This window comes from Manis javanica, chromosome 4, assembly GCF_040802235.1.
Source record: "Manis javanica isolate MJ-LG chromosome 4, MJ_LKY, whole genome shotgun sequence".
Taxonomy (NCBI): domain Eukaryota; kingdom Metazoa; phylum Chordata; class Mammalia; order Pholidota; family Manidae; genus Manis; species Manis javanica.
In genome coordinates this window covers 41,988,404-42,010,089 of record NC_133159.1, presented here as the reverse complement: position 1 = coordinate 42,010,089, position 21,686 = coordinate 41,988,404, and the positions used below count along the sequence as shown (strand labels likewise).

The 21,686-nt window shown below is 39.7% G+C and overlaps 1 protein-coding gene across 10 annotated transcripts in view; it reads left to right on the top strand.

Annotated features, from left to right (window-relative positions):
• Nucleotides 1-2,760: 2,760 nt before the first annotated feature.
• The window catches only part of TUT4 (terminal uridylyl transferase 4), a 163,072-nt gene continuing 144,146 nt past the window's right edge, over nucleotides 2,761-21,686 (top strand). For 8 of the 10 annotated variants that reach the window (XM_073233936.1, XM_073233930.1, XM_073233929.1 and 5 more), the window contains exon 1: nucleotides 2,761-2,926. The gene's annotated coding sequence lies outside the window, so the exon portion shown is untranslated. The remainder of the gene's footprint in view (nucleotides 2,927-21,686) is intronic. The other 2 variants (XM_073233934.1, XM_073233935.1) reach the window with 1 other exon arrangement.

Genomic DNA, 21,686 nt, shown 5'->3' with positions numbered 1-21,686 from the left:
CTGATTTAATTTACTCACCAAATCACCTTTCATCCAATATTAGTTTTTTATATTTCTCATTATATATGATGAAATAAAATTTTTGCTGCAAATAATTTCCACCTGAGTTTGTATGAAATTGAGTTCCCAGAATTTCAAGATTAGAATGCTAAATCTGGAGACTTAACCAGAATCATGAGTCTTCCTTGCAAGTTTCAAATAGGTCTTCAGTGTATTTTTACAGAGCAGACGTTCAACATTTTATTTCCCAGTAAACTGTTTGTGATTCAATAGAAAAAACACAGGTCTGATATTCTAGTGACTTATTATGACACTGGCCCACTAATTAAGCCCTCTCATGCCCTAAGTTTCCTCATTCTTTACATATAAATAATACTCTATACATACTTTGTTGTGATAAGACTATAGTTACCAAAAATTTCAACTCAGCAAGTATGCAGGCATTATTAAATATACAAATATAAGTATTTGTGCTCAAGTTTATAATCTATTGAGGTTAGATTTACAACAAGTGACATGTAGGGATTCAGAGAATGGAGGGATCACATTCAGTTGAGTGGGGTAGTGATCAGGAAGATTTAGTAAGGGAGGTAGGAGTTGAGCTGGGTCTTGAGGAATGCGCAAGGGGGTAGAAGAGAGTTATCTGGAAGGGATAAGATTAGAGAGGCACGGGGATTCTGTCTGGCTCCAGCTTTTGTTTCCACTCATTATCTTCTGCATATTCCAGACTAAATGATGTTCTCTGAATCACAGACATGTGTCTGGCACAAACCAGGCAAGCCTCCAAGGTCCAGTTCTACCTCTTCTGTTAGTTTCACCCAAGTGAAATTTATCACTCTGTATTAGCCTAGCTCTTTGTTCATGACCTATTGCTTTTTTTGTAGCTCAATGGAACCACCTCTCACTCAATGGTGAACTTTTTGGAAGACAGGAATCTAGTTGTCTTTGTATCCCTCGGCACCTAACTCAGTGCTTTGCTCTTATTAAGTTATCAGGAAATTTTATTCAATTGCACTTGCTCCAAGGACACTGATCACTCACTAAAGTGAAGGACATGTTAATGTCTCTATAGGCTTTAGCGTTTGTTGAAGTTTTCCTTACATAATCCTTGTGAAGTAGGTTTTTTTCCTTTAAAAATTTGTAGATGGGGGAACTCATAAGGTACATTTGTCCAAAGTCATCCAGCTGATTAAGTGTTGAAGCCAGGCAGGGCTCTTTTTGCCTTTAAATCCACTATTCTATACATGATATGGTAGCCCTTTGGAATCAGACACATAGGAGTAAAATGCAGTTATTCTCAGAAATTTAGTTTTCTTACTTGTAAATGGGAGTAATAGTACCGACCTCACGGGATTGTTATGAGAATTAAATTGTGAAATATCTGACGTCCCTACCTCAATGCCTAGCACTTAGTGGGTAATGTTTGTTCTCTTCTCACCGAGCTTCAGATTCACATAAACAGATAAATTAACAGGTATGCAGTTATTGCATGTAGTAGGAAGTAGATGGAAATAAACTCTTACAGGTTCTAGTCTGAGTCATATAAGAAAATTTATAAGGTAGTATCTTGTAAATACTTAAAATTTAGCATCTTCCCTCACACCCCATGTCCACCCTTTTCGTATCCTTTTCCTGTCTAGCATGTGTCAAATCCAAGCATTGTGGTTGTGTGATTTGTTCAGCTTTGAGGTCAGAGGTTAGTTGAATAATCTCCAAGGCTGGGCTCTTAAAAATACTAACCAAACCATAAATCCTGTCGGATCGTGCCTTTAATAATTACGTGGAGAAACCTAACAATAAAAGCAAGGTGGGTGTGAGGGTCCCATGGATGGTAGCTGATTCCAAACCTGCGTCAAAACTACAGAAATGACTTCTAAAATCTTTTTGTAGCAGGATGCTCTGGAAAGTTCACTGCTGAACTCAACTTCAGAAGTGGCTGCATTTCAAAAAGAAGAAGATTGGACTTTGGTGGGTTGGTGGCAAAGGTGAATAGGTCGATCCCGGAGGTTTCCTCCGTCTAGCTCCCCGCTGGTGCTCAGAAGCTCGCACAAGCCACCGAGGTTCGGTGCCCCAGACCTGAGGGAGCATGTCCAAGGCTGGGCTTCCTTCCCCGAGGGGACAGCTTTCGGAGAGAGGCGCTGAGGCGGCTTTCGGGCCCTTCTTCCCGCTTGGGGGCCTCAGCCGAGCGGCGCGGCCGTGCCCGTGACCCCTGCCTCCTGAGGCACGCCGACGTCCTCCCGCTACTCCCCAGCGGGGCCCAAGCCGCTAGCGGGACCTGGCGACCCCCGCTTGGAGGGGGGAGGCTCCCCGCTTCCCCAACTCTAGAGGGCCCCGCGGGGCCCCGCCCGCCCCCTCCTCGTGCGCACGCCCCTCTCCTCAGCCGGAGTGTGATTGCGCTGCCCTCCCACCTCCGCCCCCTCCCTATTGTTTGTTGCCGCCACTACAAGGCCCCGAACGGAGGCCCTCCTTCCGTCAGTTTTTACTCCCCCCCGCCCCAATTTTACCGATCCTAAGGCCCCCAGGACGAAGGGAGGGGGCACCCGAACCCTTCCCTCTGCGCCTCCTCTCCGGGCTGTCCTCCGCGTCCATCCCCTCTCCTGCTCCCCGCCCTCGGGGCCAGGACTCCCTTCCGGGCTCTGCCCTTCTTTCCCCACCCCCTCTCCCCCCGGCTGCCCCTCTGCCTCGACCCCCTCCCCTCAGCGGGTCCTCCTCTTTCTCTCCCTCCTCCTCCCCCATCTCTTCCCTTCCCCCCACAATGCAGTTCGCGGCGCGGCGGACATGGCGGTGGAGTCCTGAGCTCGTCGTGTCCCGGCCTCCAGCAGCGGCTGCGGCGGTGGTGACGGCGGCGGCAGCGGGAGGCGGAGGGGGAGCGGGAGCCACTGAGATGAGGAGGCGCCGCGCGCGCCTGTAGCTCGCGGGCCTGCAGGTACGGAGATTCCAGTCGCGGCGCAGCACCCTGCGCCGAGGGGGTGTGCTCGGGGAAGGCCGGGCGGCCGCCTGTTAGTAGCACTCCTCAGGTGCGGTGTCTCGCAGGTGTGGTGGGCCTGGCCCGAGCGCGTCTCAGCCGCCTCTTGCGGGCCTGACACTTCTTTCTTTGCCGGAATGGGCTTCGGGTGTCCCTGGGGGAAGGCAGAGATGAGGGAAGCAGGGGCGGCGGCCCGAGGAGGGCATTGGGGCGCTTTGGGGCCGAACTCCACAGAGGCTGGAACTCTTGGCCCCGGGCCGAAACCTGTAGACCCGGGCGGCGGATTTTGAGTTAGCGGGATTGGCGTGAGCATTCTTTCGTGTCGGTCATGTGTGGCTCTTTTTCACCCACGCTTAGACATAGACGTAACATATGTAACAAATATATACATGCGTGTAATACATAATAAATATTTTCTCTGGGCTTGCTCTTATGGGGAGGAGAGAAGGCAGAAGTGTGTCTGTGGTTTTCGTTTCTTGCTCTCGCTGCCTTCTCTGTCCCCCGACCTCCGTCCCCCGGTGGAGTGGTGGTAATGAACGCTTTTACGTGGGAAACTGAGATTCGTATTTGTAAACAGACAGCACTAGCCGATTGTGTTCCACGCCTCTGCGAGAGGTTTCAGGTCCTTTTGGTATCTGGATTGTAAGAGAATGAGATATTTAGACCTGAAACAAGCACACTGAGATTTCTAGAACCTGAATGAGATGAATTACTGTGATTGTAACAACGTTGATTAAACGTTTTCTTTTCAGAAGATTATCAAATGGTTAATCAGATGAATTTTTTACCTTGAGCGAGATTTTAGTTTCGGTATACCAGGTTTCTTCGTTACATATTTTTTGATATAAAAATAGTTTCTGACACGACATTCTCTTCCTTTTTGTGCTCTTAGTGTCCCGAAATGCAATTTGAATTGTGTATATTGTCGGCATGCATTTAGTAAATTACCTGGAGTGGATCAGATTACCTTTTGTTTCCAAAGATTTACCCCCACCCCCAAGTCTTACAGTAGCGAAATGTGTAACACTTGGTGAAGCGGAACATACCCTGTTTCTGTTTTTAAAGTAATGAGAACTTTTACCTAATAAAATTGAATAATCCCAACTGGATAAACTAATTTAGAGAGAATGTCCCTTCAGGGTGGTGAATTGTGGCATGCTTTAAAAAAAAAAAGTTTAGCTTTTTTTTATATTAGTGTATTTTGTATGAGTAAATTGTACGCTGGAATTTTCTTTATGCCTTGAACCCTTGTATTGTTTTCTTAGAAATCGCTGTGCTCCCCTGCATTCTAGTACTAATTAGTCACAATCTGTAAAATTATGAAATATTGATTCATTTAGAATGCTGTGCTGAAGATAATTAATGAATTCACTATGTCTAGTGTGCTGTGATGCTTTTTATAAACATTTTAGAGTGCTTAAAAACCGTATACTTTGGAGATTAGAATTTTAAGTCGTTTTGTGCTTTAAAAACATGACATTTAATAAAAACAAAAAGTTGCTTTTAAAAAAAGCTCATTTAAATATTTTCCTGCTGTTGCAGTTTTTCATTCGACCAGTGTGCACACTAGAAAGTGAAAAAAAAAGCTTCCTTGAAATAGTACAGAAGTGGAAGTGAAAGTTGACATTCAGCATTTTACGTCTAGTGAATATCTAAATACAAAAAAGAAATGAAAGTCTTTTCATTGCTCTAGGTCAAGTTGTTAGTAATACAGATAAATTAACAAGATGTTATCACTGTAATTTTAGTCCAATTTTGTAAATCCCTAGTCACATCCAGAATTACACTTATTTGTGGTTAATTTAACTCGAACCTACAATTTTAGACCTTTTAAGTGAAAATTTATAATTGTAGTTATAAATATGTCTGATTAATTAAAAGATGTTTAAAGAGAATTTTTGTAAGTTCTCAGAGTAGGTTCAGTTTAGTAAGTGTAAGCAGAGAACTTTTTTTGACCTCAAAGTTAACCTTGATGTGTATAATAAGCACCACTAATTATGCTGTGTTCTTTATGGAATGTCAAATCAGTGTCTGTGGGTAGAGAAAGGTGTTTGAATTTATTTTCTGTAGAAAGTTTCTGGTTTCAGAGAAATAAGCAACACTTACCAGTAAAAGCTGATGCCAACAAATGCTTATCCTTAAAAAAAAAATCAGCATTTTGATAGAACATAATTCAGTGAGATGTGTTACTTTCTAAATTACAAATGCTTACAAATTCATGAAATAATGCTACTAAATTCACTTAAAGTCAACTGCAGGAACATGTTCTAAAAACAAATCTAGAGAACCCCAAAACAGGCAAGGGAAAAGGACACTAGTTTAAAGCAGGATAAGTAGACTTTTTTCTTCTTAATCTTGGAGGAATTAGGATAGTTTACACTGAACCAGGTGAATTAAAATTGTTTGTACTAAACTAAATTTTAAATGTAGAATCCTAGATAATTGCATAATTTGGGGAAATGTTTAAAAACCAGCAGATGTCCCCACGTGTTTCTTACAAATCTAGAAAGAAGAAAAGGTACATAAATAAATGCAAGGATGAACTGTTCAGATTTTTTTCCCCGTTAGTGAGAGATTTAATTTGTGTGATATGTAATGGTTTCCTGATTGTTTTTGTACCAAATTATCTCATTGGATATCCGTAATTATCCTGTGAATTAAAGGGGAGAGAAAAGGGAACTTACATTTGAGTACCTGTTTTGTTCTAGGTATTGTGTTAGATATGTTTATGTATTTTTTCATTTGTTCAGTGTAACAATTTAGTGAAATCTGTTTTATAGATGAGGAATGTAGCAACTCTATGAAACCTGTTTTTTGGATGAGGAAAATAATTTGCCGAAGATTTAGAGTTAGATTCAAAGCAGCTGTGTGCGCTATTATATAGGCCATATTGCTTCTCAGATGTATCAGCTATTCTCTCAATTTTATAAGAGGAGCTGCACAAAGTTTCTAATTCATTTGTCATTTAATCTTTAATTTCATCAAATATTTGCATTTGTACTTCACACTAGACACTTCTAGGTTTTAGAGATACGAAATTAATGAAGACAGTCTCTCCCTTTGGTGAACTCAATCTACATATAATACAGATAGATTACAACATTATTAGATTATGGAAATTCAGAAGGAAGAAACTGGCTTTTGAAGGATGAGTAGGAGTTTGCTAGGTGGAAAAGGGAAAGTCTGGAAGCCATTCCAGAGTTTAAGAATAACATGCAAAGATGATATAAATTGTTTTGGGGCTTGGTGTCTGGGGAAGAGTGAGAAATGCAGTGTGGCAGGAATTGAGTTATGAATAGAGTGGTGAGAGAAATGGTTGAAAGTAGCAGCCTTTGAGGGCTATTTTATTGTGTATGTTAAATTAAGGCATTTGATATACACTCTTATGAAGGTTTCACAAGAAAAACTATGTGGTTAATACATTCACCCTTATCGAGTAACTCCCCATACTCCATTGCAGTCACTGTCCAGTATAGTAAGATGCCACAGAGTCCCTATTTGTCTTCTCTGAGCTACTCTGTCTTCCCCGTGACACCACACACGCTATGTGCCACAAATCATGACACCCTACAATTCTCTTCTCCCTCCCTCCCCACCTGCCTTCTCCCACCCCTCCCCTTTGGTAACTGCTAGTCCCTTCTTGGAGTCTGTGATTCACCTGCTATTTTGTTCCTTCAGTTTTGCTTTGTTGTTATACTCCACAAATGAGTGAAATCATTTGGCACTTGTCTTTCTCTGCCTGACTTATTTCACTGAGCATAATACTCTCTAGTTCCATCCATGTTGTTGCAAATGGTAAGGTTTGTTTCTTTCTTATGGCTGAATAGTATTCCATTGTGTAAATGTACCACATCTTCTTTATCCATTCATCTACTGATGGACACTTAGGTTGCTTCCATATTTTGGCGATTGTAAATAGTGCTGGATAAACATATGGGCACATACGTCTTTTTGAATCTGAGAAGTTGTTTTCTTTTGGTAAATTCCTAGGAGTGGAGTTCCCGGGTCAAATGGTACTTCTATTTTTAGTTTTTTGAGGCACCTCCATATTGCTTTCTACAATGGTTGAACTAGTTTACATTCCCACCTGCAGTGTAGGAGGGTTCCCCTTTCTTTGCATCCTCGCCAGCATTTGTTGTTCCTAGTCTTTTCTATGTTGGTCATCCTAACTGGTGTGAGGTGATACCTCAGTGTGGTTTTAATTTGCATTTCCCTGATAATTAGCGATGTGGAGCATCTTTTCATGTGCCTGTTGGCCATCTGAATTTCTTCTTTGGAGAAGTGTCTGTTCATATCCTCCGCCCATTTTTTAATAGGGTTATTTGCTTTTTGGGTGTTGAGGCATGTGAGTTCTTTATATATTTTGGGTGTTAACCCCTTGTCAGATATGTCATTTACAAATATATTCTCCCATACTGTAGGATGCTTTTTTGTTCTGATTGTGTCCATTGCTGTACAGAAGCTTTTTAGCATGACGTAGTCCCATGTGTTCATTTTTGCTTTTGTTTCCCTTGCCTGAGGAGATGCGTTCAGGAAGAAGCTGCCCATGTTTATATTGGAGATTTTTGCCTTATGTTTTTTCTAAGAGTTTTATGGTTTCATGACTTACATTCAGGTCTTTGATCCATTTTGAGTTTACTTTTTTGTATGGGGTTAGACCATAATTCAGTTTCATTCTTTTGCATGTAGCTGTCCATTTTTGCCAACCCCAAGCTGTTGAAGAGGCTGTCATTTCTGCACTGTATATCCATGGCTCCTTTATCGTATATAAATTGACCATGTATGCTTGGGTTTATATCTGGTCTCTCTAGTCTGCCCCATTGGTCTATGGGTCTGTTCTTGTGCCAGTACCAAATTGTCCTGATTACTGTGGCTTTGTAGTAGAGCTTGAAGTCTGGGAGTGTAATCCCCTCCACTTTATTCTTCCTTCTCAGGATTGCTTTGGCTATTCAGGGTTTTTTGTGGTTCCACATGAATTTTAGAACTATTTGCTCTAGTTTGTTGAAGAATGCTGTTGGTATTTTGATAAGGATTGCATTGAATTTATAGATTGCTTTAGGCAGGATGGCCATTTTGACAGTATTCATTCTTGTTTTTCTATGAGCTCAGGTTGTATTTCCATTTATTGGTGTCTTCTTTAATTTTGCTTGCAAGTGTCTTGTAGTTTTCAGAGTATAGGTCTTTCACTTCCTTGATCAGGTTTATTGCTAGGTATTTTATTCTTTTGATGCAGTTGTGAATGGAATTGTATTCCCGACTTTTCTTTCTGCTAGTTCATCGTTAGGGTATAGGAATGTAACAGATACCTGTGTATTAATTTTGTATCCTGCAACTTTGCTGAATTCAGATATTAGATCTAGTAGTTGGGAGTGGATTCTTTAGGGTTTTTTATGTACAGTATCATGTTATCTGCCTACAGGGACAGTTTAACTTCTTCCTTGCCATTCTGGATGCCTTTTATTTCTTTGTGTTGTCTAATTGCCGTGGCTAGGACCTCCAGAACGATGCTGAATAAAAGTGGGGAGAGTGGGCATCCTTGTCTTGTTCCTGACCTTGAAGGAAAAGCTTTCGGCTTCTCGCTGTTAAGTATGATGTTGACTATGGGTTTGTCATATATGGCCTTTATTAGGTTGAGGTACTTGCCCTCTATACTCGTTTTGTTGAGAGTTTTTATCATGAATGGATGTTGAAATTTTTATTTTTTTATTTTTTTATCTTGGTATCATTAATCTACAATTACATGAAGAACATTATGGTTACTAGGCACCCCCCTTCACCAAGTCCCCCTTCACAGTCACTGTCCATCGGTGTAGTAAGATGCTGTAAAATCATTACTTGTCTTCTCTGTGTTGCACAGTCCTCCCCATGCCCCCCACACACTATACATGCTAATTGTAATGCCCTCTTTCTTTTTCCCTGCCCTTATTCCTCCCTTCCCTCCCATCCTCCCCAGTCCCTTTCCCTTTGGTAACTATTAGTCCATTCTTGGGTTCTGTGATTCTGCTGCTGTTTTGTTCCTTCAGTTTTCTTTTGTTCTTATACTCCACATATGGGTGAAATCATTTGGTACTTCTCTTTCTCCACCTGGCTTATTTCACTGAGCATAATACCCTCCAGCTCCATCCATGTTGTTGCCAATGGTAGGATTTGTTTTTTTCTTATGGCTGAGTAATATTCCGTTGTGTATATGTACCACATCTTCTTTATCCATTCATCTACTGATGGACATTTAGGTTGCTTCCATGTCTTGACTATTGTAAACAGTGCAGCGATAAACATAGGGGTGCATCTGTCTTTTTCAAACTGGAGTGCTGCATTCTTAGGGTAAATTCCTAGAAGTGGAATTCCTGGGTCAAATGGTATTTCTATTTTGAGCTTTTTGAGGAACCTCCATACTGCTTTCCACAATGGTTGAACTAGTTTACATTCCCACCAGCAGTGTAGGAGGGTTCCCCTTTCTCCACAACCTCGCCAACATTTGTTGTTGTTTGTCTTTTGGATGGTAGCCATCCTTACTGGTGTGAGGTGATATCTCATTGTGGTTTTAATTTGCATTTCTCTGATGATTAGCGATGTGGAGCATCTTTTCATGCATCTGTTGGCCATCTGGGTTTCTTCTTTAGAAAACTGTCTATTCAGCTCCTCTGCCCATTTTTTAATTGGATTATTTGCTTTTTGTTTGTTGAGGCATGACAGCTCTTTATATATTTTGGATGTCAGTCCTTTATCAGAATTGCCAATTATGAATATGTTCTCCCATACTGTAGGGTACCTTTTTGTTCTATTGATGGTGTCCTTTGCTGTACAGAAGCTTTTTAGCTTGATATAGTCCCACCTGTTCATTTTTGCATTTGTTTCCCTTGCCCGGGGAGATATGTTCATGAAGAAGTCACTCATGTTTATGTTTAAGAGATTTTTGCCTATGTTTTTTTCTAAGAGTTTTATGTTTTCATGACTTACATTCAGGTCTTTGATCCATTTCAAATTTACTCTTGTGTATGGGATTAGACAGTGATCCAGTTTCATTCTCTTACATGTAGCTGTCCAGTTTTGCCAGCACCATCTGTTGAAGAGACTGTCATTTCCCCATTGTATGTCTATGGCTCCTTTATCATATATTAATTGGCCATATATGTTTGGGTTAATTTCTGGAGTCTCTATTCTGTTCCATTGGTCTGTGGCTCTGTTCTTGTGCCAGTACCAAATTGTCTTGATTACTGTGGTTTTGTAGTAGAGCTTGAAGTTGGGGAGCGAGATCCCCCCCACTTTATTCGTCCTTTTCAGGATTGCTTTGGCTATTCGGGGTCTTTGACGGTTCCATATGAATTTTTGAAGTATTTGTTCTAGTTCATTGAAGAATGCTATTGGTAATTTGATAGGGATAGCCTTGAATCTGTGTATTGCTTTGGGCACGATGGCCATTTTTTAAAAATTTTATTTTGGTATCATTAATCTACAATTACATGAAGGACATTATGTTTACTAGGCTTCCCCCTTCACCATCTCGCCCCCGCATCCCTGTTCATAGTCGTCCATCAACATAGTAAGATGCTGTAAAATCATTACTTGTCTTCTCTGTGTTGCACAGCCCTCCCCGTGACCCCTCCCACACTATACATGCTAATCATAATGCCCCCTTTCTTTTTTTCCCGCCCTTATCCTTCCCTTCCCACCCGTTCTCCCCAGTCCCTTTCCCTTTGGTAACTATTAGTCCATTCTTGGGTTCTGTGATTCTGCTGCTGTTTTGTTCCTTCAGTTTTCTTTTGTTCTTATACTCCACATATGAGTGAAATCATTTGGTACTTCTCTTTCTCCGCCTGGCTTATTTCACTGAGCATAATACCCTCTAGCTCCATCTATGTTGTTGCGAATGGTAGGATTTGTTTTTTTCTTATGGCTGAGTAATATTTCGTTGTGTATATGTACCACATCTTCTTTATCCATTCATCTACTGATGGACACTTAGGTTGCTTGCATTTCTTGGCTATTGTAAATAGTGCAGTGATAAAGATAGGGGTGCATCTGTCTTTTTCAAACTGGAGTGCTGCATTCTTGAGGTAAATTCCTAGAAGTGGAATTCCTGGGTCAAATGGTATGTCTATTTTGAGCTTTTTGAGGAACCTCCATACTGCTTTCCACAATGGTTGAGCTAATTTACATTCCCACCAGCAGTGAAGGAGGGTTCCCCTTTCTCCACAACCTCTCCAACATTTGTTGTTGTTTGTCTTTTGGATGGTAGCCATCCTTACTGGTGTGAGATGATATCTCATTGTGGTTTTAATTTGCATTTCTCTGATGACAAGCGATGTGGAGCATCTTTTCATGTGTCTTTTGGCCATCTGAATTTCTTCTTTAGAGAACTGTCTATTCAGCTCCTCTGCCCATTTTTTAATTGGATTATTTGCTTTTTGTTTGTTGAGGTGTGTGAGCTCTTTATATATTCTGGACGTCAAGCCTTTATCGGATCTGTCATTTCCGATTATATTCTCCCTTACTGTAGGATACCTTTTTGCTCTATTGATGGTGTCCTTTGCTGTACAGAAGCCTTTTAGCTTGATATAGTCCCACTTGTTCATTTTTGCGTTTGTTTCCCTTGCCCGGGGAGATATGTTCAAGAAGAGGTCAGTCATGTTTATGTCTAAGAGATTTTTTCCTATATTTTTTTCTAAGAGTTTTGTGGTTTCATGACTTACATTCAAGTCTTTGATCCATTTTGAATTTACTTTTGTGTATGGGGTTAGACAGTGATCCAGTTTCATTCTCTTACATGTAGCTGTCCAGTTTTGCCAGCACCATCTGTTGAAGAGACTGTCATTTCCCCATTGTATGTCCATGGCCCCTTTATCGAATACTAGTTGACCATATATGTTTGGGTTAATGTTTGGAGTCTCTATTCTGTTCCATTGGTCTGTGGCTCTGTTCTTGTGCCAGTACCAAATTGTCTTGATTACTGTGGCTTTGTAGTAGAGCTTAAAGTTGGGGAGTGAGATCCCCCCAACTTTATTCTTCCTTCTCAGGATTCCTTTAGGTATTTGGGGTCTTTGGTGTTTCCATATGAATTTTTGAACTATTTGTTCCAGTTCAATGAAGAATGCTGTTGGTAGTTTGATAGGGATTGCATCGAATCTGTATATTGCTTTGGGCAGGATGGCCATTTTGACGATATTAAGTTTTCCTAGCCAGTAGCATGGGATGAGTTTCCATTTGTTAGTGACCACTTTAATTTCTCTTAAGAGTGTCTTATAGTTTTCAGGGTATAGGTCTTTCACTTCCTTGGTTAGGTTTATTCCTAGGTATTTTATTCTTTTTGATGCAATTGTGAATGGAATTATCTTCCTGATTTCTCTTTCTATTAGTTTATTGTTAGTGTATAGGAAAGCCACAGATTTCTGTGTATTAATTTTGTATCCTGCAACTTTGCTGAATTCTGATATTAGCTCTAGTAGTTTCGGAGTGGAGTCTTTAGGGTTTTTTATGTACAATATCATGACATCTGCAAATAGTGACAGTTTAACTTCTCTTTACCAATGTGGATTTCTTGTATTTCTTTGTTTTGTCTGATTGCCGTGGCTAGGACCTCCAGTACTATGTTGAATAACAGTGGGGATAGTGGGCATCCCTGTCTTGTTCCCGATCACTGAGGAAAAGCTTTCAGCCTCTCGCTGTTCAGTATGATGTTAGCTGTGGGTTTATCATATATGGCCTTTATTATGTTGAGGTACTTGCCCTCTATGCCCATTTTGTTGAGAGTTTTTATCATGAATGGATTTTGTCAAATGCTATTTCAGCATCTATAGATATGATCATGTGGTTTTTGTCCTTTTTGTTGATGTGGTGGATGATGTTGATGGATTTTCAGATGTTGTACTATCCTTGCATCCCTGGGATGAATCCCAGTTGGTCATGGTGTATGATCCTCTTGATGTATTTTTGAATTCGGTTTGCTAATGTTTTGTTGAGTATTTTTGCATCTACGTTCATCAGGGATATTGTTCTGTAGTTTTCTTTTTTGGTGGGGTCTTTGCCTGGTTTTGGTATTAGGGTGATGTTGGCATCATAGAATGAGTTTGGGAGTATTCCCTTCTCTTCTGTTTTTTGGAAAACTTTAAGGAGAATGGGTGTTATGTCTTGTATGTCTGATAAAATTCTGAGATAAATTCATCTGGCCCAGGGGTTTTGTTCTTGGGTAGTTTTTTGATTACCGATTCAATTTCGTTGCTGGTAATTGGTCTGTTTAGATTTTCTGTTTCTTTCTGGGTTAGTCTTGGAAGGTTGTATTTTTCTAGGAAGTTGTCCATTTCTCCTAGGTTTTCCAGCTTGTTAGCATATAGGTTTTCATAGTAGTCTCTAATAAATCTTTGTATTTCTGTGGGGTCCGTCGTGATTTTTCTTTTCTCTTTTCTGATTCTGTTGATGTGTGTTGACTCTCTTTTTCTCTTAATAAGTCTGGCTAGAGGCTTATCTATTTTGTGTATTTTCTTGAAGAACCAGCTCTTGGTTTCATTGATTTTTTTCTTTTGTTTTATTCTTCTCAATTTTATTTATTTCTTCTCTGATCTTTATTATGTCCCTCCTTCTGCTGACCTTAGGCTTCATTTGTTCTTCTTTTTCCAATTTCAATAGTTGTGACATCAGATTATTCATTTGGGATTGATCTTCTTTAAATATGCCTGGATTGCTATATACTTTCCTCTTAAGACTGCTTTTGCTGCGTCCCACAGAAGTTGGGGCTTTGTGTTGTTCTTGTCATTTGTTTCCATATATTGCTGGATCTCCATTTTAATTTGGTTGTTGATCCATTGATTATTTAGGAGCATGTTGTTAAGCCTCCATGTGTTTGTGAGCCTTTTTGCTTTCTTTTAACAATTTATTTCTAGTTTTATACCTTTGTGGTCTGAAAAGTTGGTTGGTAGGATTTCAATCTTTTGGAATTTACTGAGGCTCTATTTGTGGCCTAGTATGTGGTCCATTCTGGGGAATGTTCCATGTGCCCTTGAGAAGAACGTGTATCCTGTTGCTTTTGGATGTAGAGTTCTGTAGATGTCTATTAGGTCCATCTGTTCTAGTGTGTTGTTCAGTGCCTCTGTGTCCTTACTTATTTTCTGTCTGGTGGATCTATCCTTTGGAGTGAGTGGTGTGTTGAAGTCTCCCAAAATGAATGCATTGCATTCTGTTTCTTCCTTTAATTCTGTTAGTATTTGTTTCACATATATTGGTCCTCCTGTGTTGGGTACATATATGTTTATAATGGTTATATCCTCTTGTTGGACTGAGCCCTTTATCATTATGTAATGTCCTTCTTTGTCTCTTGTTACTTTCTTTATTTTGAAGCCTATTTTGTCTGATACTAGTATCGCAACACCTGCTTTTTTCTCTCTGTTGTTTGCATGAAATATCTTTTTCCATCCCTTGACTTTTAATCTGTGCATGTGTTTGTGTTTGAGGTGAGTCTCTTGTAAGTAGCATTTAGATGGGTCTTGCTTTTTTATCCATTCTATTACTCTGTATCTTTTGATTGGTGCATTGAGTGTATTTACACTTAGGGTGATTATTGACAGATATGTACTTATTGCCATTGCAGGCTTTAGATTTGTGGTTACCAATGATTCAAGGTTAGCTTGTTTACTACTGTCTGACTTAACTCGATTATTGAGCTGTTGTAAACACAGTCTGATGATTATTTCTTTCCCTTCCTTTTCCTCCTCCTCCATTCTTCACATGTTGGGTGGTTTGTTCTGTGCTCTTTTTAGGAGTGCTCCCATCTAGAGCAGTCCCTCTAAGATACTGTTTAGAGGTGGTTTGTGGGAGGCAAGTTCCCTCAACTTTTGCTTGTCTGGGAATTGTTTAATCCCTCCTTCAGATTTAAATGATAATCGTTCTGGATACAGTATCCTTGGTTCAAGGCCCTTCTTTTTTAATTGCACTAAATATATCATGCCATTCTCTTTTGGCCCGAAAGTTTTCTGTTGAGTAGTCTGATGATAGCCTGATGGGTTTTCCTTTGTAGGTCACCTTTTTTCTCTCTCTGGCTTCCTTTAATACTCTGTCCTTGTCCTTGATCTTTGCCATTTTAATTATTATGTGTCTTGGTGTTGTCCTCTTTGGGTCCCGTCTCTTGGGAGTTCTGTGTGCCTCTGTAGTCTGAGCAAGTATTTCTTCCCCCAGTTTGGGGAAGTTCTCAGCAATTATTTCTTCAAAGACACTTTCTATCCCTTTTTCTCTCTCTTCTTCCTCTGGTACTCCTCTAATGCGGATATTGTTCCTTTTGGATTGGTCACACAGTTCTCTTAATATTGTTTCATTCCTGGAGATCGTTTTATCTCTCTGTGCATCAGCTTCTATGAGTTCCTGTTCTCTGGTTTCTATTCCATCAATAGCCTCTTGCATCTTATCCATTCTGCTTATAAATCCTTCCAGAGTTTGTTTCACTTCTGTAATCTCCCTCCGGATAATCTCCCTCCGGACTTCATCCCTTAGCTCTTACATATTTCTCTGCAGCTCTGTCAGCATGTTTATGATTTTTATTTTGAATTCTTTTTCAGGGAGACTGGTTAGGTCTGCCTCTGCAGATCCTTTCTCAGGTGTTGTTTGAACTATCTTGGACTGGACTAAATTTTTTTGCCTTTTCATGGTAATAGTGGTGGATGTAGGCAGGTTGCAGGTGTGTCAGCTGGGAGAAGAAAGTCCTTTCCTGCTTGCTGGATGCCTTGCCCTCCTCCGCTGCCTGTGACAGTTACCCGCACTCCTGGAGCAGCCACTCGGTTAGTCCCCTAAGCTGCTGTGTGTGGGGTCTCCGTCAGAGCAGCGTGGAGCTCTGCGGGGAGTTGCAGGCACACCAGGTGCACTCCTCTGTGCTAGCGGCGACCCTGCCAGGCAGGTCTGTGCCAGCAGTGGCCTTTAGGTTTGGCCCAGGCAGCTGTGCCTTGGGCTGGGATTCCAGTCGGCTGCTGGGAGCGTAGTGTCCTGCTCCCTCTGGCTCCGCTGCAGGTGCGCACGGGCCTCTACCGGGCTCCTCTGGCTCCACTGCTGCCAGTGTGGGCGAGCCGTGCCCAGGCTGTTTGGTCGTGCTGCTGCGGGCTCGCACAAGCCTCTCCTGGTCTCTTGCAACGTTGGCGCACAGATCTGCTCCCAGTCCCTTCCGGCGCCACTGTCCCCAGTACGTGCTGCCACTCTCCTGCTACTGGGCTGGTGTGTCGGGGTCCACGCCAGTTGGAGGAACGACTGGCAGGCTGCTTGGTGCTGTGAAGGGCTTCAGAGCTGCACTGTCTCCCCGGGGTTTAGGGCGCCTAAATTTACCCGGGATTCCTGTTGCTGGCTAATTGTGCCAGGACAACTTCATCCAGCTATGGGGTCCCTGTCTCTTTAAGACTTGCAGAAAGCACTCGCTCTTCTTTTTTCTCAGGGGTGCCGGTTGCGGGGAACTGCCCAAAGGTTTTGCTTTTCCATTTCTCTAATATCCAGCACCCCGTGCACCTTGTGTCTGCGTTCCGGGTGCGGATTTCTAGAGCTGGTTGTTTAGCAGTCCTGGGCTTTCACTCACTCCCTGTTCCAACTCCTTTCTTCCTGCTGGGTTTTGGGGTGGGGGAGTGTTTGGGTCCTTCTTGGCCGCGGCTTGTATCTTTCCCCCTTCGTGTGATGTTGAGTTCTCACAGATGTAGATGTATCCTGGCTGTTGTACTACATCCACTGGTGTCTCTTTGTATTTTCATAAATATATATGTTTTGGGGAGGAGATTTCCTCTGAACTACTCATGCTGCCATCTTCCTGTGATCCCCTGGATGTTGAATTTTGTCGAATGCTTTTTTGGCATCTATGGAGATGATCATGTGGTTTTTGTCGTTCTTTTTGTTGATGTGGTGGATGATGTTGATGGATTTTCGAACGTTGTGCCATGCTGCATCCCTGGAATAAATCATACATGATCATGATCGGTCTGTAATTTCGTGTGTGTGTGTGTGTGTGTGTGTGTGTCAAGGCATTTGGATTTTTATTTTGTAAATCAAGTTCACCAAGTAATTATCATAGTGGTTGAGCTGTGATTAGAAGTGTTTTCTGACTTCTAGATTAGTAGTTCTTTCTTCTTGGCTTCCTTACCAACAGATTTTACCCCGGTTTTCAGTATATAGTTAAGCCGTCTTTTCCATGACACTCTCCTTTCTTCTCCCTAGTTGTATTCCAGACTGGTTTTTTTTTTGAGGATCCTGTGATCCAAATCTTAATTGTCTAAGAATATTTAGTTTCTCAAAAGGTTCTTTTGAGATTAAAATACTTCTGGGAGAAATCACCTTGTCAGGAAGTTTTGTCATTCCTTGGCTTGGATTAATTGACTATATTCTAGTTTAGCACTAGAAAGCAATAGGATAGGGCATTGGGGAGTGTGGGCTTGGAAAGAAGCAGCATTACATTCATGCAAGTGCAGTGTTCATCAGTAAAGATGAGCGAAGTCCTGATCTTTACACAAAGGACCCTGTACTTCCAAAAAGAAATAGGCATATTTGTAAGTCACACAATAGCCTGATAGTTTTAATCAGGTATTTGATTTACAATGATAATAATTAAATTAACAGCATAGTTACTATGTGCTGATGTCTTTGTAAAGATTTTATAAGTATTAAATTACTCCTTGTAACAACCTTTTTCATATTACCCTCATTTACTGGCAAGGAAAGTAGGTGTAGAAGGGTTAAGTACCTTGGATAAGATCTCACAGTGTGCTGCAGCGTCAGGGTTTGAACTCAGGTGTCTGAGTCTAGAGTCAGAGCTCTTAACCATTTTACTATGTTGCACATCAAGTTTAGGCTGTCAAAATTTAGTATACAGAGGGTGTTAAATTCAGTATAGTTACATAGGTTGTCAAATATTTTGTAAGAACATGAAGTATGAATTTTAATAGTGAAGTCTGATTGCATTTTTGTCAGTCTTAGGAGTACGCTATAGTTTAAATTTAATTTTCATTAAAATTAAGCAGTCATTAACTATTTAAGCTCCAATGTTGTGCTGAGTATTAATTAGTTTAGGCCAGTGATATTCAAACTATGTCACAATTGTTTTTATAGTAATATATATATTTTAGGAAAGCAAGGCAGAGGCTTTTATTTAAAGATGAAGAGAGAGGACAGAGCTCCTGGCTCATGCCAGGAGGGGACAAGAGAGCCCTATTGTTTTCATAGTAATATTGAGTTGATATGTACCTTTTCCCCTCTCCTCTCATTTGTATTGTAGAGTGATGTCTACAGGATACGTGAAAACATTATTGCTTTGAGGCTAATGGAATGTGTAATAGTGTATTCTTTTCTTTTCTTTGAGATATAATTTCAGTACGATAAACTCACCCTTTTAAAGTATACTGTTAAGGGTATGTTCCGTAAGTGTACATAACCATCAGTACTATCAACACATTTTAATCTTCCTGTAAAGAAACCCTGTGCTCCATTAATAACCCTTCCTCCCCCACCCCACCCCAGCCTTTGGCAGCCACTAAGTTACTTTGTGTCTGTGGATTTGCCTATTTGGGATATTTAATATAAATGGAATCATATAACATGTGGCTTTTTGTGCCTGAGTCCTTTTACTAAGCATAATGTTATCAAGGTTTATCCATATTGTATCATGTATTAGCACTTCATTCCTTTTTATGGTTGAATGATACTGCATTCTGTGGAATGTATTCTGTGGAGATAACCATGTTTTTTTAATCCATTCATCATTTGATATACTTTTGGGTTGTTTCCATTTTCTGGCTGTTATGAATAATGTTGCTGTGAACACTAATGTAAAGGTTATGTGGATGTATGTTTTCATTTCTCTTAGATATATACCCAGGAGTGGAAAAGCTTGGTGTTTTGTTACATTTGTGTTTAACTTTATGAGAACATGACAAAGTATTTTCCCAAGAGGCTATCATTTTATATTCCCATTATCAGTGTATGAGGGTTCTAATTCTCCACATCCTCACCAACACTTGTTATTGTCTATCTTTTTTATTATAGTCATTCTAGCAGGTGAAGTAGTATCTCATTGTGGCTGATTTACATTTCTCTGATGATTAATAATGTTGAGCATCTCTTCATGTGCTTATTGGCCATTTGTGTGTATGATTTGGAAAATGTTTGTTCAAATCCTTTGTCCATTTGAAAAATTGTATTTTTTGTTCTTTTGTTGAGTAATAGGAGTTCCTTATGTATTCTGGATGCTACAGCATTGTCAGATACATAATCTGCAAAAATGTTCTCCCATTTTTTGGGTTGTCTTTCATTTTCTTTTTTAAAGTTTAAAAAATTATAAAATTTATATAACAAAATTTACCATTTTAACCATTTTTAAGTTTTTATTTCAGCGACATTAGGTAATTCCTGTGTTGTGCAACAATCACCACCATCTATCTCCAGAACTTTTCATTTTTCCAGAAACTCTGTCTCTGTAACCATTAAGCAATACTTTCTGTTCCCTCCTTCCCCAGCCCCTAGTAACCACTGTTGTACTTTCTGTCTGTATGCATTTGACTACTCTATATAGTTAGAGTCATACAGTACTTGTCCTTTTGTGATTGACTGACTTCATTTAGCACAGTGTCTTCAAGGTTCTTTGATGTTGTAGTATGTGTCAGAATTTCCTCTTTAAGGCTGAATAATATGCTATTGTATGTACACACCACATTTTGTTTATCCATTCATCTTTTGATAGACACTTGGATTGTACCCATCTTTTAGCTATTGGGTATAATGCTGCTGTGGTCATGGGCATAGAGATACCTGTTTCAGTCACTGCTTTCAGTCCTTTGGGTATATATCCATAAGTGGAATTGCTGGAATCATACAGTAAATATATGTTTAATTTTTGAGGAATTGCCATATTGTTTTTTTAATTTTCTTGAGTATGTTTTGAAGCACTGAAGTTTTCAATTTTGATAAAGTCTAATTTATGTATTTTTTCTTTGGTTGCTTGTGCTTTGAGACTCATACCTAAAAAATCATTGCCCAATCTCAGATTACAAAGATTTATACCTATGTTTTTTTTTCCTAGCAGTTTTATAGTTTCAGCTTTTGTATTTAGGTCTTTGATCCATTTTTAGTTAATTTTTTTGTGGTGTGAGGGAGAGGTCCAATTTCATTCTTTTGCATTTGGCTCTCAGTTGTCCCAGCACCATTTATCATCAAGACTATTCTTTTCCTTGTTAAATAGTGTTGGCATCCTTGAAAATCAGCTGACCATAAATGTGTGTGGTTATTTCTGGATTCTCAATGGATTCTGGATTCTCCATTGATCGGCATGTCTGTCCTTAAGCTAGTACCACCCAGTTTTGAATACTGTAGCTTTGTAGTAAGTTTTGAAATCTGGAAGTGTGAGTCCTGCGACTTTTTTCTTTTTCAAGATTGTTTTGGCTATTTAGGGTCTCTTGTAATTTGATGTGAATTTTCGGATCAGTGTGTCAATTTCTGTTAAAAAGGCAGCTGGAGTTTGGAAAAGAATTGTGCTGAATTTGGTTATTAGTTTGGAGAGTATTGTCATCTTAAGTCTTCTAATCCATTAATATGAAATATTTTTCCATTTACTTGCATTTCCATTAAATAGGCTTTCACCTATTTATTTCAACAATATTTTGTTCTAAGTATTCCTTTTGATAGTACAAATAATCTGATAATACAAATAATTCTATTTGATAATATAATTCCTAAGTATTTTTTTTGATGCTACTGTAAATGGAATTGTTTTCCATTTCATTTCATTATTGGATTGTTCATTGTTAGTGTGTAGAAATAACCGAGTTTTGTGTATTGGTCTTGGATTGCAATCTTGCTGGACTTACTTATTAGCTTTACTAGTTTTTTTGTGGATTACTTAGGATTTTCTATATATAAAATCATATCATCTGCAAATAGAAATTGTTTTACCTCTTCCTTTCCAATCTGGGTGCCTTTTCAAAAATTTCTTGCTTAATTGCCCTGGCTAGTACAATATTAAATAGAAGTGAAAACAGCAGACACCCTTGTCTTTTTTTGCTCTTAGAAGAGATGTTTAATCTTTCATCATTAAGTATGATGTCACTGTAGGTTTTTCTTAGATGCCCTTTGCCAGGTTGAGGAACTTCTTAACTATTCCTAGTTTGTTGGGTGTCTTTCATAGTACGGTGTTAGATTTCATCAAATGCTTTCTTGTGTCTGTTGAGATGACTGTGGGTTTTGACCTTTATTAATATGGTGTATTGAATTGATTTACATATGTTAAAACAATCTTGCATTCCTGGGAAGATATTTGGTCCTGGTGTATAATCCTTTTGTTGCTGGATTTAGTTTGTTAGTATTTTTTGAGGATTTTTGCACCCTTATTCATAAGTAGCTTTGGTCTTCATAGTTTTCTTGTCATGTCTTGTTTTTTTGTATGGTTTTGGTATTAGGGTAATATTGTCCTCATACCATGAGTTAGTAGTATATTTTTGTATTTGAAAAATTCCTCAGTTTAATATTTAATGACATAAATATCAATAGCTAGAACTCACAAAAGCAAAAGTTCTTTGGGTCTTTAATAATTTTTAAGAGTGTAAATGCATCCTGAGATCAGTAAGTTTGAGAACCACTGGTTTAGGCTAAGAGACATATCATTCTAGTACCTAAGCATTGGACCAAAAATTGGAACTCTTGTTTCTTGTAGTCATAAACCAGTTCCATTTGTGTCACTTTAGGCAAGTCACAAACTCAGAGTGCCTAATTAATCTATAAAATG